Source organism: Protomyctophum parallelum (assembly GCF_964188405.1).
Source record: "Protomyctophum parallelum genome assembly, chromosome: 15".
Classification (NCBI taxonomy): Eukaryota; Metazoa; Chordata; class Actinopteri; order Myctophiformes; family Myctophidae; genus Protomyctophum; species Protomyctophum parallelum.
In genome coordinates this window covers 24,743,280-24,757,622 of record NC_139710.1, presented here as the reverse complement: position 1 = coordinate 24,757,622, position 14,343 = coordinate 24,743,280, and the positions used below count along the sequence as shown (strand labels likewise).

Genomic DNA, 14,343 nt, shown 5'->3' with positions numbered 1-14,343 from the left:
GAGTGGAGTGGACTGGAGATAGCACATACGTAGGAATGCTGGAGCATATTTGAAGGTTGCTAGGTTACAAAATATATAGCTATCCAATCAGCTGACAGGAGCGTGGGAGACAGACCACACACACACACACACACACACACACCCACACACACACACACACACACACACACACACACACACACACACACACACACACACACACACACACACACACACACACACACACACACACACACACACACACACTTTACTACTATACATGATTGAATGAAGCCTCTGGTTCTCACTGGTATAATAAAACTCATCATGGCGTTCATAACTTTCCTATTGTGTTATATGTGAGGCTTCACGCACGCACGCACGCATGCACGCACGCACGCACGCACGCACGCACGCACGCACGCACGCACGCACGCACGCATGCACGCACGCACGCACACACCGCGGGGTGCAACAGTGTTGCCAGGTCTCCTTAATGTAAGCGACTTTGGGCTTGTTATATTCATAGTTGCGGGTTGCATTAGTTTGGGCTTGTTTCTGAAATGTATTTGCTTATTTGGGCTTGCTTTCAAGATTATTTTAGAAAATGATGTAATAGGGCTTAAGTGGTGAAACTGGTCATTTCTTTTGGGCTTGTTTTCATAGTCCTGGTCATATATTTGCCTATAGCTTTGCTTTGGAGACGATTGTTTGGTATAGGAATTGAGAGTTGAGATTGAGAATATATGGTATATAGTTCAAATGTGCGACGGGCAAATGTCTCTGGCTTATAGGCCTGCTTCAACACCGATAGTGAGCCCTGAAACATGACAAGCGTTGCGCGTGATCCATGACTACACCAGTAGCAGACTAGAGGTCTGAGTATTTACCCCCCTCATCACTACCACACGCAGACGCGTCACGTTCCTATAACGGCGGTGGGTGCCACCCCCGCCCTCGGCATCCCCCCCCCCGCCCTCCCCATCCCCCCCCCCCCCCCCCCCCCCCCCCCCCCCCCCTGCTCCATCCCCCCGCCCCTGCTCCATCTTAGAGAGGGTGCTGGTCTGTAAGCAACGGCAAAGAACAACTTGCAAAAGTGGATCAATTGTAACACACGCCGGCTCCATTCAATACCATTATAGGTCATATTTACACAGTTGACATATTGGCCAATATTATATGTTCTAAATTTGTATTGTATTGTGTATTCTTGTGTATACATTGTACAACTCAATAAATCTAACGTTTGTTTAATCAATGTATTTCTGACCAAAAAAAAAAAAAGCCCAAACTGGTACACCCGATACTATTTAATATTTCCCTTATTTTTTATACATTTTCTTATCACATCTATGGTATGAAAACAATGCTAAGGAGTTGCTTCAATGAAATATAATTGCTTTAAGCTGAAAACGATATGTTTAATGATGTTTTTTGTTGTTACATTTATCATGCATGCCAATTAATCCGACATGCGCAGCAATTATAACACTGGAACAGCGTCCACGTTCGGTTTAATAACTCCCGACCTGTTTTATAAAAAAAATAACTTGAAGTGGTTTATGGTAGCTGACATGTGTAGGTCCGTTGCCTGAAAATATTACATGTGTAGATAAACGGATCTCTGAGTAAAAAAATGAAACGTGCAAAGTGTTACATCCTTGGCGGCTCTCCCCTACTTTATTTACAATTTGCTAATGAACACAGTGTTTCAGTTCACAACGAACACATTAAATTGTTTCAGTATCTTGTTTCAACATCTCAGCATGATCAATGATAAACAGCTAGCAGTCGCTTTGTGGCGTCGCTTATTGACGTACCATTTAATGTACGTGATCCAGGTAAATGTCTCTTTCCAGTAGGGTTGATATTTTCGGGCATATTTGCGGCTTTTGCTCGCAGGAGCGCCGGGCAGTGGCACTGGAGTCGATGTAGCAGCGGGCTCTGGTGCGAGCAGCCGGGTCTTTGAGGCGGCAGCAGCGGCGCCGAATTGTAGGATGGACTGGACTCTCTTCTTTGCAGGAGGTGGCTTCATCATCAGTTTCGTAGTCAAATGGATTTGGAAATGAATCGTGTACTGTAATGTATGGACATTTATACTCTCTACCTGGCAGCAGAACACAAGCCACCTTATTAGCATTTGAATGCCCATGGGCGGCGGCCCAACACCTCTGGCCCGCGCCCGACGCTGCACAAGCTGGTATGTGACTACGTGACATTTTCATTCAGGACAGTCACTATACAGTGGGTGCATATTCTGCTATTAAAAGTTTAAAACAGAATGCCAGTGGGTGCAGCTGCGCTTCTGCACCCCCGGAGTTGACGCGGCTGCACACGGATATCGACGGCTTCCGAGGTCGGCAACCCACAGAACATGCTCATCAATGGGTTCCGACCCATCGGCACGGCGATATCGACGGCAGCTTTTCGTCAGGAGACGTTTTACAACTTATTTCGCCGTCGAATGGACACTGGCTCAGTGGAGAACGGAATACAACCACCTTAATGTCATAATGTCATAATGAGATGCCTATCTCATCCCATTATGAGCCATAATGTCAATAAAGATGGCGTGCATGCGTGCATTTTGGCTGTTTCTTATGTGGACGCTAGCGGTGGCTAGCAACAGAGCTAAGAAAATTTGAACGCTTGATTAACGCCAATTCATCAAATCTCGTTATCTTGGGCATGGCGACCTGGACAATGGTAGATTAATCTCGTTATCTCAGGCGTGGCGTTGAAACAGTTAAGGCTAGACTACTAATCACAGCTCTGTTTTATTACATGCATTACATTTAATTGTACATATATTGTTTTGTTTAACTTTTGCTTTGGCAATGTAAACTTATGTTTTCTCATGCCAATAAAGCTCCTTTGAATTGAATTTGAATTGAATCAAATGAGAGAGAGAGAGAGAGAGAGAGAGAGAGAGAGAGTCTAGTCTGTCTGTCTGTTAGTTATACAATGTGTTTCATTAGGTCTACATTTATGTGTAGGCCTACTCATGTTCAATTTCAAGTGTTTTATTAATAGAAGCCATGTGAACCAAGAGGTCAATCACTAGACTGAACAAAGTAAGAAAATGCTTTGCATAAAAGTGGAGACACAAATTGTTTCAATCTACTGAACACAATTCATGACAATGTGCAAAAACTATTGTTTGTTAATTATACAATTAAGAGAATCAACATTATAATAGCATGTACTGTACAATATTAAATGCTGGCAGCAGAGCCAGTGTCGCAGTAGAAATCACAAGACACAGTCAGTTACGGCAAGCTGTGTTATCAACTCAGTGAACCTGTGCATGTGTCTGTTTGTGCGTGCCAGTGTGTGTGTGTGTGTGTGTGTGTGTGTGTGTGTGTGTGTGTGTGTGTGTGTGTGCGCGTGCACAGTGCACACGTGATTGCATGTACTTGAGGCATTCCGTTATCGCTGCCTGCAGGGCCACACCCATTCACACTGTCATTCTGAGCTGTCATTGGCAGACGTGTCATCAGGGTAACTTCCTGGTTCTATACCAGCTGAAGACAGAAATACCAGAATGTACTGTAAATAGTGTCATTGTGTACGCCACTGATTTTGGTCTGTGTTATGTTTTAGATACAGTGTTACGTATGTATATTCATTTAGAATTTTAGATAAAGCAGTTTATTTATTTATTCAGCATTTGGGCCATGCGCGGACCACCATGAGATTTAGCCTTTTTGAATGAGATGTTGTCCACAATTCCATGCTGTATTGATATTGGTACCATATAGGAGAGACAACAAGCAAATGACCAAAATATCAATTCTTCTACATTCTCAAATTGTGTAGACTTCTTGCCTATATGGGTCCATTTGGTTACCAACTCCCCATCATTTAGCTATAGAGATCACCTGTGTCACCCCCTGGCACCCCCTCAAGGACCACTGGTTGAGAACGACTGATCTATACATTAGATACAGTGTTATATATCTACATAAAGTGATAGATAGATACTGTAGATACCTGCTATCTACATTACATTTTACATTGAGCCTATACACGTTGCATGAAGTTCAAGTGAAATTAATTGACTGTGATGTTTTCATGCATGTCTGTCTGCAGACAGACATGTCTCCGTCTGCAGCTGTAGCCAGAGATAAGACCTCAGACTGGGCCACCAGCGTCACAGCAACCTCCCTGAGCCTCCACACACACACACACACACACACACACACACACACACACACACACACACACACACACACACACACACACACACACACACACACACACACACACACACACACACACACACACACACACACACACACACACACACACACACACACACACACACACACTCGATTTCTTTATTTGAATCCACAAATTACAATTAATTTTACAAGGAAACAAATATAACGGGGTTGACAGTTCATGTTCACTTAGGGATACACATGGCACCTCCTTCTCCACACAGACTGCCTATAACAGACGAGACAGAACAGAATTTGGCAAGTTGTTTGGCTTTGCACACACACACACACACACACAAAATCCAGAACCCCCCCCCCCCCCCCCTTCCCCCTAATACTTAAAGGAACTCATTGAACCCCCAGCCTCCACCTGCTCCCTCCGCTCTGGTAGATCAAACACACTCAAAAACACAAAGACTAAACTCCGCCCCATGGGGGACCGGCCGGGCCTTCTGCTCAGCTGCTCCACGGCTGTGGAATGCCCTCCCCGACCACCTGAGAGCACCACAGTCCGTGGATTCTTTTAAAATGGTACTAAAGGACCTTCCTTTTTAGCAAGGCATTTGCCTAGTTGGACTTTTAAGATGCCCTGTGTGGGTTTTTTCTAACCTTTTAGCTGTTTAGGTGATCACAGAACGCTTTAATTGTTTTTATTCTTATTTTTACTTTGAAATATTTCTGCTTTGTAGCACTTTTGTTTCAAATGTAAAGTGCGTTATGAATAAAATGTATTATTATTATTAAAAAGAAATTATTAAACAAAAGTGATAGTGAAAACCAACAAGATTTTTGTGCAGGATCTCCTCTTTTATCAACAGGAGTGCATAGAGGACTGGAGCCCTCATTCAATGTCACTTTGACTATGCGTGCACCTCATGGTTCACTAACATCTCAATGTCACTACAATCAAATCTGCAGGCCTGTTTTTCTGTTTTTTTCTGTTTTTTTTGTGTTATGTTTTTTATTTCTTCTGTTTTTTGTTTTCATTGATTTGTATGTTTTACTTGTGTTGAATAAAAACAAAGAAAAAACTGCAGGCTTCTCAAAAATAAAATAACACTACTAGGCTTCTCCCCCAGGACTCACCTTCTCCCAGTAGGACAGCTGAGAGGGAGACAGTATAGGAGACAGACAGTAGGACAGCTGAGAGGGAGACAGTGTAGGAGAGACAGACAGTAGGACAGCTGAGAGGGAGACAGTGTGGGAGAGACAGACAGTAGGACAGCTGAGAGGGAGACAGTCTAGGAGAGACACAGTAGGACAGCTGAGAGGGAGACAGTCTAGGAGAGACAGACAGTAGGACAGCTGAGAGGGAGACAGTGTGGGAGAGACACACAGTAGGACAGCTGAGAGGGAGACAGTGTAGGAGAGACACACAGTAGGACTGCTGAGAGGGAGACAGTGTGTATAGGAGAGACAGACAGTAGGACAGCTGAGAGGGAGACAGTGTAGGAGAGACACACTGTAGGACTGCTGAGAGGGAGACAGTCTAGGAGAGACACACAGTAGGACTGCTGAGAGGGAGACAGTCTAGGAGAGACACACAGTAGGACAGCTGAGAGGGAGACAGTGTAGGAGAGACACACAGTAGGACAGCTGGTGAGAGGGAGACAGACATTAGGAAAGCTAAAGGGAGATGGACATTAACATAGGCTGATCCGATAAACTGATCCGAGAACACCAGCTTCCATTAATCCACACACTTTTTGAGAATTCAACATGGATTGGACATCATAACAGCAGGCAGGACACAGCACGCACAATTTTGTTTGTGGATATCTGTTTTAAGGGATTATTTTTGAGTGGTGCAACCACTCCCTTACAAAGCTGTGTGTGTGTGGTGGTGGGTTGGGTTGTGGGCTGGGTGCGTCTGAGCACGAAAACAGCATGGTTGTTTTTCACCACCTGTGCACAACCTAACAAACACACACGCACATATATGGTGATTTCGGGTGTGCCAGTACAATGCAGTGACAGTACAGTACAGTAGAGGGTAGTAGAGGGACCCCCACACGGTAACTCTGTCATTTCTCAACCGTTTCGGACGTGCGGCGGCTCGCCGGAATCGGCGCGTTCCTGTGGGTCTGGAAACCCCCCCCCCAACACGGAGTTGCACCACTCACTTCACATGGGTGTGATTTTATTTAGTGTATCGGGTGTTTTTACAGACGCTAGTTTTGCACGTGTGATGCATGTAGTTTTGCACGTGTGATGTAGTGTAACATGGGAATGTATTATTTGTGGACAGTCGCAGTGTGGCTGTAATTCTGAAAATAGCAAGCTGCTCATATGGAATAGGCTACAGGCTAGTGATGCACTTTAGATGTGTGTTTCTATGATTTGATTATAGGTTGTTTTCAGTGTTGTGTTTTTATCTACATGCTATATAATGTATTGGTGCTGTAATGTATTGGACAATGTAATTTGTATGTTGTGTTGCAGGACCACATTGGAAACAAGTGCTTTATTATGCTTTCGTGTATATCCTGAGTTTAAGTTATATTGTGACTAGGCCTACTTGTATTTCTTTGACCAAAATCAAATCAAATCAAATCAAATTCACTGCCTTGTATTGAACCATCTGTGAAGTGGGAACCCATCTGCCAAAAAAAACAAAAATCTTCTAAGGGCAGTGCCAAACAGAATATAGCTATTATAAATGAGAGAGTTGCGACAACTCCGTTCACTTCATGGGGCCAGTCCAGTGGCGGTTCCGGGCGGCTATGGGGAGCCTAATAGTGACAAAGCCCTGAACCGGACGTTCATGGAATGCACTGGACTCTATTGACCTTATGAACACCGCAGCCATGTTGCCAGCAAAGGTGATAACTCGGTGCAATTTCCTATTGACAGCCTATACATCCAAACAGAAAAGTCCCATGCTCCATCTGATTGTATTAAACGACATCCAACTCACCAACATTGCAGCTGTATGAAAAGCTTGAATTATCCTCTTTCTATCTACAAAGTGTTTGTTTCATAGAAATCCACCGTAGACATAATTATGAACTATAGTTCCTGTCAAGTCCTTGCAGATGATTATTTAGTTTTTTTTACCCCGCCTTGGTAAATAAAGTTTTTGGGGAGCTTTCAAAACTGTGTGCAGACATATTCTTTCTTTCGCAGACAGTGTAGGAGAGACAGACAGTAGGAGAGCTGATGACAGGGAGACAGTGTATAGGAGAGACAGACAGTAGGAGAGTTGGTGAGAGACAGACAGTGTAGGAGAGACAGACAGTAGGAGAGCTGATGAGAGGGAGACAGTGTAGGAAAGACAGACATTATAGGAGAGCTGATGAGAGGGAGACAAAAAAGGGAAGGCTGATCCGATATGCAGAGGGGGCACTCACATCTCAGGCATGATGTTGCCCGTTTGCGCCACCTTAGGCCCTGCTCTTCCGGTGGGGCACCTATGTTTTCATTCCCACTAACAACAACGCATACATGTTCTGAATGCCCCTGCCGACAGATTCAGTAGCGCAGTTCGGAAATGATCCCAGAACTTGGGAAAAAACCTGGGAACTGATCCCAGAACTGGAAAAAGAAACCTGGGAACTGATCCCAGAACTGGAAAAACCAGCTTTTGTGTGTGCATCCACACACACTGCCTTTACATAACAAAACAATAAACAAAACAATAAACACGTTTACCTGTGTCTGTGGAAACACATTGCAGAGAAAACACAGAAATACAGTGAGAGGACAATGTGTTTCTACAGGTAAACCCCACGCAGTACTTAACCTGAATTTATTGTTTTGTTATGTGTGTAACTGGGAAAAGTTACACGCTAGGCCCTCATTTATCAACCGTGCGTACGCCAAAATATGGGTGCACGCCGAAATTACCGACATTTTCGGCATTTAACATTTCCGCCAAAGCTTGAAATTGAACTTGAGTAGGACAAAAAGTCACGTCTGGTCGGGAGCTGTCGTACGCTTTGTCCTCACCAGTTTTTCTGTCGTAGAACAGCGGAGCAGCATTGTTTGACCAGCTGAGAGGCTGTCACAGGCATCTAAACATATATGTATTCACTCCTAAAATGTTTATATAAAAGGTATGTATAATGTATATGGGCTACATGTAAAAAAAGAAAAAGAAAAAACTTAAGGAATACATCAACGATGTGTCTTTGTGTCATATGAAATTAGTGGAGATAAAATCGCGCAATTAAAAACAATGTTGCAAGAGATGCTTAAGCCATTTAAACAGTGTTTTGCATGAGCGCATACATGCGAGGATTTGGGCTGTCTGTGCTGAAATATTTCCATGACGGGACGTTGGAGAGTATAGTGCAGCAGTGCTGCAGCTCAGCTGCGGAGAGTCCCAACGTGGTATAGCCTACTGTAGCCTAATCTACAGCAGGCCGATGTCTTTCTGGAGTTACGGTATGTGCAATCTAATAAACCCGACGCGTCGCTCGAATGCCAAATGTACCGTGCCAGGCTGCCAGCGCAAGTGGGAACTGCATCGGAGATATAGGTATAGGCTACCCAGCCAGCCCACCACCAGCCACATGAGGCTATATACGGTTTTGGCTGCACATTCATATAATGACAGTTGACATCCCGGCCACTGCAGTGACTAACGACTGCGAGGCAATCTAAATAGACTGTCGAACGTGCATGGTCAGTTGGTCACAGACGGACCACTGTGATAGAGAGAGACAGACTGACAGACGGACAGGACAGGAGGAGCACCTGCAAAACAGCAGCGTGTGTGTGCCTATTTGTTATTTAATTATGGTTCACAGGTTCAGGTTTTCGTTCACTAATATATCTTGTTGTATATTAAATTAAAAATACTTTAATAATTCAATATACAACTAACAACACACAGTGAAAGTTGCTTGCAAATTGCGATATGTGCGTGCGTGCGTGCGGGGGGTGAGGCGGGCAGCAAGGGAAGCGAAGCGAGAGGAGAAACAGACAGCTTTATTTAATGTGTCATGTAGGTGCGTGCGTGCATGACAGCAAGGCAAGCGAGGTGAGAGGGAAACAGACAGGGTAGGCCTACAACTTTATTTAATTCATGCAGGTGTTCGTTCTTTATTTATTTAACAACACACCAGTTAGTTGGGCTTGCAAGTTGCGTGTGCGTGCTGTGCGTCTGTGTGTGTGTATGAGAGAGGGGGGTGAGGCGGGCAGCAAGGCACGGGAGAAACATATTTTTTCATGTAACCATGGTTTCAGGAAACGTATTGCCGTTGTTCATGTCGCAAAAACGAGGGCGAGGCTTGATTTCATAGGGCGTGCCAGATAGATTTCAGCCGTCACCTTTATTAACGTCAGAACGAAATTAAGGAAGGATCAGCTGTTTGCGATCACTTTATAAATGCCGTGGCGACTTGGGTGTACTACGAAACCTGCACTCGAATCTGTGGCAGATTTTACACTCGATTGATAAATGAGGGCCTTAAGCCTTTAAATGCTAAAAAAGAAACTGCTAAACGTTTACTGGCCCCAAATCACAGACCTCTTTCTATGTCGATGTGCTGAAGTGACATCATGTTTCCTGGTATGGTATGAGTACAATATGATCATAAATGAGGTTCTATTCTGGACCTTTCTATTTGCAGTAAACTGTCAAAGAGGTACCAGTTCTATTGTATAAGTAGAGCGGGTGAGTCACCAAGCCAGGAATAGACTGGACATACACAGTACACACACGTGCGTACAGCCATACACACACACACTACAGAACTATACACGACATTTTCACTGGAATAACAAGTTATCAGAAACACCTCCATGTAGTAGGAGTTTGACATGATGGTGGACAGGACGTTCAGTGCTCAGGCACAACATTATGTTCTATCTACAGAGTTTGACGTGTCTGTCTGTCTGTCTGTCTGTCTGTCTGTCTGTCTGTCTGTCTGTCTGTCTGTCTGTCTGTCTGTCGATTCGTTCGCAAACAGAAGATAAAATATTTGTTTGAGTGGCGTGATTATTAAGCCTGTAACAATTATTATATAATTGTCTAATAGCAATTTTAAGACAATCGCAATTATGCAATTACATTACATCAGATACTTGGTTAAAAAAATGAATCGTTCAGTAATCGCAATCGAGGCAAAGTCATATCACCCACGGCCACAGTAGCACGCACGCACGCACGCACGCGTGCTGGAAGTGCCATCTCCTCCAAATAGAGAAACTACCTATAATAATGCAGGAGATGGAGCAGGATTTCGCTAGCTCAGACAGACAGACAGACAGACAGACAGACAGACAGACAGACATCTCAAAAGCTAAATTTGGCAGGTGCTGAGAATCAGTGCATGTCCATCAACACCTTGTGAGCTTTTAGATATACAGGCTAATCTTTTTCAAAAGTTAAAAAAATAAGTAGAAGAAGTTTAGGCATAAGTTGTAAGTTATGATAGGTCCCTGAGTGTGTCTCATGAAGAGCGTGTAGCTGGAAACGTCACAGCAGCTTTTGGTGCATCTGTGTTATTGGAGCCCTACCGTGTAAGTGTTTATTGTAATACTCTTTCAATTTTCTTGCCTTACAACCTCATAATCCTCAAGGCCCTGACCACCAGCATGTGGACATGGCCCAAATATATAAACTTATAGCTTACATGTATAGGCTTCATTGCACTAATCGTTGGCATTTTACTTGTTTAGTAAGGAAGGCTTCCTCTAAACCGGAGTCAAAAGCACAGCAAACTTCCAAAAGGAAAACCTCATTGCTGCCCTCGTCAAACACAATGACATCCGGTGTATTTTGCCCTTATGCGTTATATTAAATATGGAGGGCCATGGCATTGTAAAACAACAGAGGAATCAAACAGGGATGGCATGAATTTGGTAATAATCAACAATTATTCCATGTCTGGCTAACCATTAACAACACACAAACACACACACACACACACACACACACACACACACACACACAGTAGCTGTGTGTAATCAAAAGGGCACAGGTTCAATCCCGACAACAAGCAACACTATAGCGTACTTGCTCAGTCACTCCCAAATCTGTTCATTGTCTCCACCAGGCCGAAGGCATGTGGGGAGAGTATGTTTTGCACTCCGTCCGTCCGTGTGTCCGTCCGTTCGTGTGTGTGTCCGTCCGTCCGTCCGTGAGCAGCTAATCTCGGCCACCGTTAATCCGGTCGATGCCAAATTTTGCACACACACTCCCTGGATGCCAACGATGAACCTCTGCCCCAAACTTTCCAGAACGGCCTGTTATAGCGCCACCAGGAGGCCGCTTTGTGCAAAAAAGGTTTTGCACATTACACCTACAGATTTTGTCCAAACATCACGCAAATTGGTACACAGTCTCTCTAGAGCCATTCAACGAAACCGGTCTTTCAGATTTCTCAGACTCCATCCTGATTGGTTAAGATTGGCTTCCAAAGTTCACAGGAGTGCTCAGTTTCAAACAAAATGCTGCAAATCATGAACACATCGCGTGATTTCCGTGAAATTGTGCACCCACATTCCCACTAGGCCGAGGACAAAATGCCACATTACAATTACAACTCAGACTCAAGGTGGCGCTATAACTGGCCGAAAAGTGTTTTTACCTCTAACTGCACGGATCTGTGGATAACTTTGTATGCCAACTCCCTAGAGGCCAAGGAAAAACCTTTGCCTGGAATTTTTCACATCTGCTCTTTATAGCGCCACCAGGAGGCCGACATATGTAAAATTTTCTATTATTACTCCTTCAGATTTTATCCAAATTTCACGCAAATCGGTATACACTATCTCCATAGTCATGTGATCAACACGGAGCGGCACCATTTCCCATCTTCCATCCTGATTGGCTAAGATTGGCTTCCAAAGCTCACACGATTCGTCCATTTCTAAAAAAGCCCACAAATCACAAACACAGTGTGCAATTTCCCTTAAATTATACACGCACATTTTCACTAGGCCGAGGACGACATGCCACAATGTATTCCTCAAAATCAGCCTCACGGTGGCGCTATAACAGGCCAATTCCTGTTTTTAGCTATAACTGCATCGATCTGTATACAACTTATGTATGCACACATGGAAAAACATTGTACCTGCATCCCTCCAACACGAACCTCCGGCCCAAATCTTCCTCAACAGCCTGTTATAGCGCCACCATGAGGCCACAACCTGACCTGCCCTGGTGGAGACCTGTGCCGATTGGCACTTTGTCTAGTTCTAGCTGCTTCACTCACTGCTACGATGTGTGTAACTTTGTGTGCGCGCGCGTGCGTGCGTGGGTCTCTCTCTCTCTCTCTCTCTCTCTCTCTCTCTCTCTCTCTCTCTGTGTCTCTCGTCCTATTGAACCTCTGCATGTGAATAATGGACTGGGTCTCCTGTGGGAGCTAGAAAGAGCTCAGGGGAACGGCGCTCATAATGGAGACAGACAGACAGACAAGACAAGACAAGACAAGACAAGACAAGACAAGACAGACAGGATTAAGGGTTTAATATCACCTCGAGTTAGCTTATTTTTATTTTTCAAGCCCATACAACTAAAATCATAGCCTGTATACATTGCACAATATGGAAAACTTTGGGAGAAAAAATATCTAATCATGGGTGCTACACTTCCTCTGCCAACCTGGGGGGGCAGCGGACAGACCTCATGCTTCCTTGTATGCATGAGGAGTCCAAGCTGCTTTTTTTCACCTGACAGGGAAGAGAAACCATGAGTAATTACAGTGAAATAGCCTAGAGATAAATCAAGCCAGTGGTTTTCAACCAGTGGTCCGGGGACCACTAGTGATCCTTGAGGCGGTGCCTTATAGATGTAGATCTTTAACTCTTGAGTGTAAAATGAAACCAAATGGTTACGCTCTCAAGAGTAAAATTATTGTTAAACATCTGCATTACTTAATTTAGAAGAAGAAATACACACAAATACATAGAAGAATAATTGTTATTTGGTTGTTTGCCTTTATCTCCCTATACCACATCAATACAGCATGGAAATGTGGACAAAATATTATCCTATACAAACAAAACAAAACAAAATAGTCTAAGCTTTGGTTCTGAGAGGCTAAAGCTCATCGAATTCGTGGTTCAAAATGTCAAATAAATAATGGACTTTGATCATGAAAGGGGTTGAAAACGAGGAGAGCTCCAGCGTCGCTGCAGGACAGCGGTGTGTGACTCCAGAGGCAGGCCGCCCAGAATCAGCTGTTGTGCGGACACACGCCGGACCAGCCCATGTCCGTTATGTAAAACCATAATAATAATCCCTCGGATCCATCCATCTCGCCATCCCCAAAAAGGGAGCAGCAGCAAGCAGGCAGCACCGCCTCAGCTCTTCTAATTACACGGGTAAAGACGGCTAACCCGAAGTGGCACGTGTCTTGATTTAGTTTGTAGGCCTATAGGGGTTGTTGTTGTTGTTGTTTTTTCACTTTTCAGACAGAGCAGCGGTGATGCTGCCTGACATCTCCATCTAATCCCATCCCCGGCCACCGCTACCTCCTTCTCCTCCCCCTGGCGGTCCAAGGTCGCTGGAAAGCCCGTCCGGGGCAGAACACACACCTTGCGGGCGGCATGATAAACACGCACTCTCTCTCTCTCTCTCTCTCTCTCTCTCTCACCTGTAATGTTGTGGCCGCACAGAGTGACGCCTGAAGCTTCTCTGTCCTGCACAGCTGCACTTGTCCCCCAAAAACAGTCCAGAATGTAGGATGTGTGTGTGTGTGTGTGTGTGTGTGTGTGTGTGTGTGTGTGCATCTGGCATGTGTATTGTGCGCGTACGTGTTGTATGTGCACGCCACCAGCTGTGTGTGCGTGAGAGTGGGTGTGTGTGCGTCAGTGTAGGGCAGGCTATATTCGGTTCGGTATAGAGCGGTTGTTACTAGCAGCAGCGGTTGTGTGTTCCCTGATAGAAGCCAAGCGGCAATGTGCGTCTCTCTAGGCTGCACACACACCATACGCCGCGCGCGCGACACACACACACTGACACACACACACACACACACACACACACACACACACACACACACACACACACACACACACACACACACACACACACACACACACACACACACACACACACACACACACACACAGTCACACACACACACACACACACACACACACACACACACACGCCCCCTCTCTCTCATGGACTGTTCCAACTGGCCGGTGGAAGGGGGCGGACAGCAACATCAACAGAATGTTT

The 14,343-nt window shown here is 44.8% G+C and overlaps 1 protein-coding gene across 2 annotated transcripts in view; it reads right to left on the bottom strand.

The window, feature by feature from the left end:
* LOC310872589 (dematin-like) overlaps positions 1-14,046 on the bottom strand; it is a 38,158-nt gene extending 24,112 nt beyond the window's left edge. For both annotated transcript variants that reach the window (XM_083784590.1, XM_083784591.1), the window contains exon 1: positions 13,754-14,046. The gene's annotated coding sequence lies outside the window, so the exon portion shown is untranslated. The remainder of the gene's footprint in view (positions 1-13,753) is intronic.
* Between the last annotated feature and the right edge of the window lie 297 nt (positions 14,047-14,343).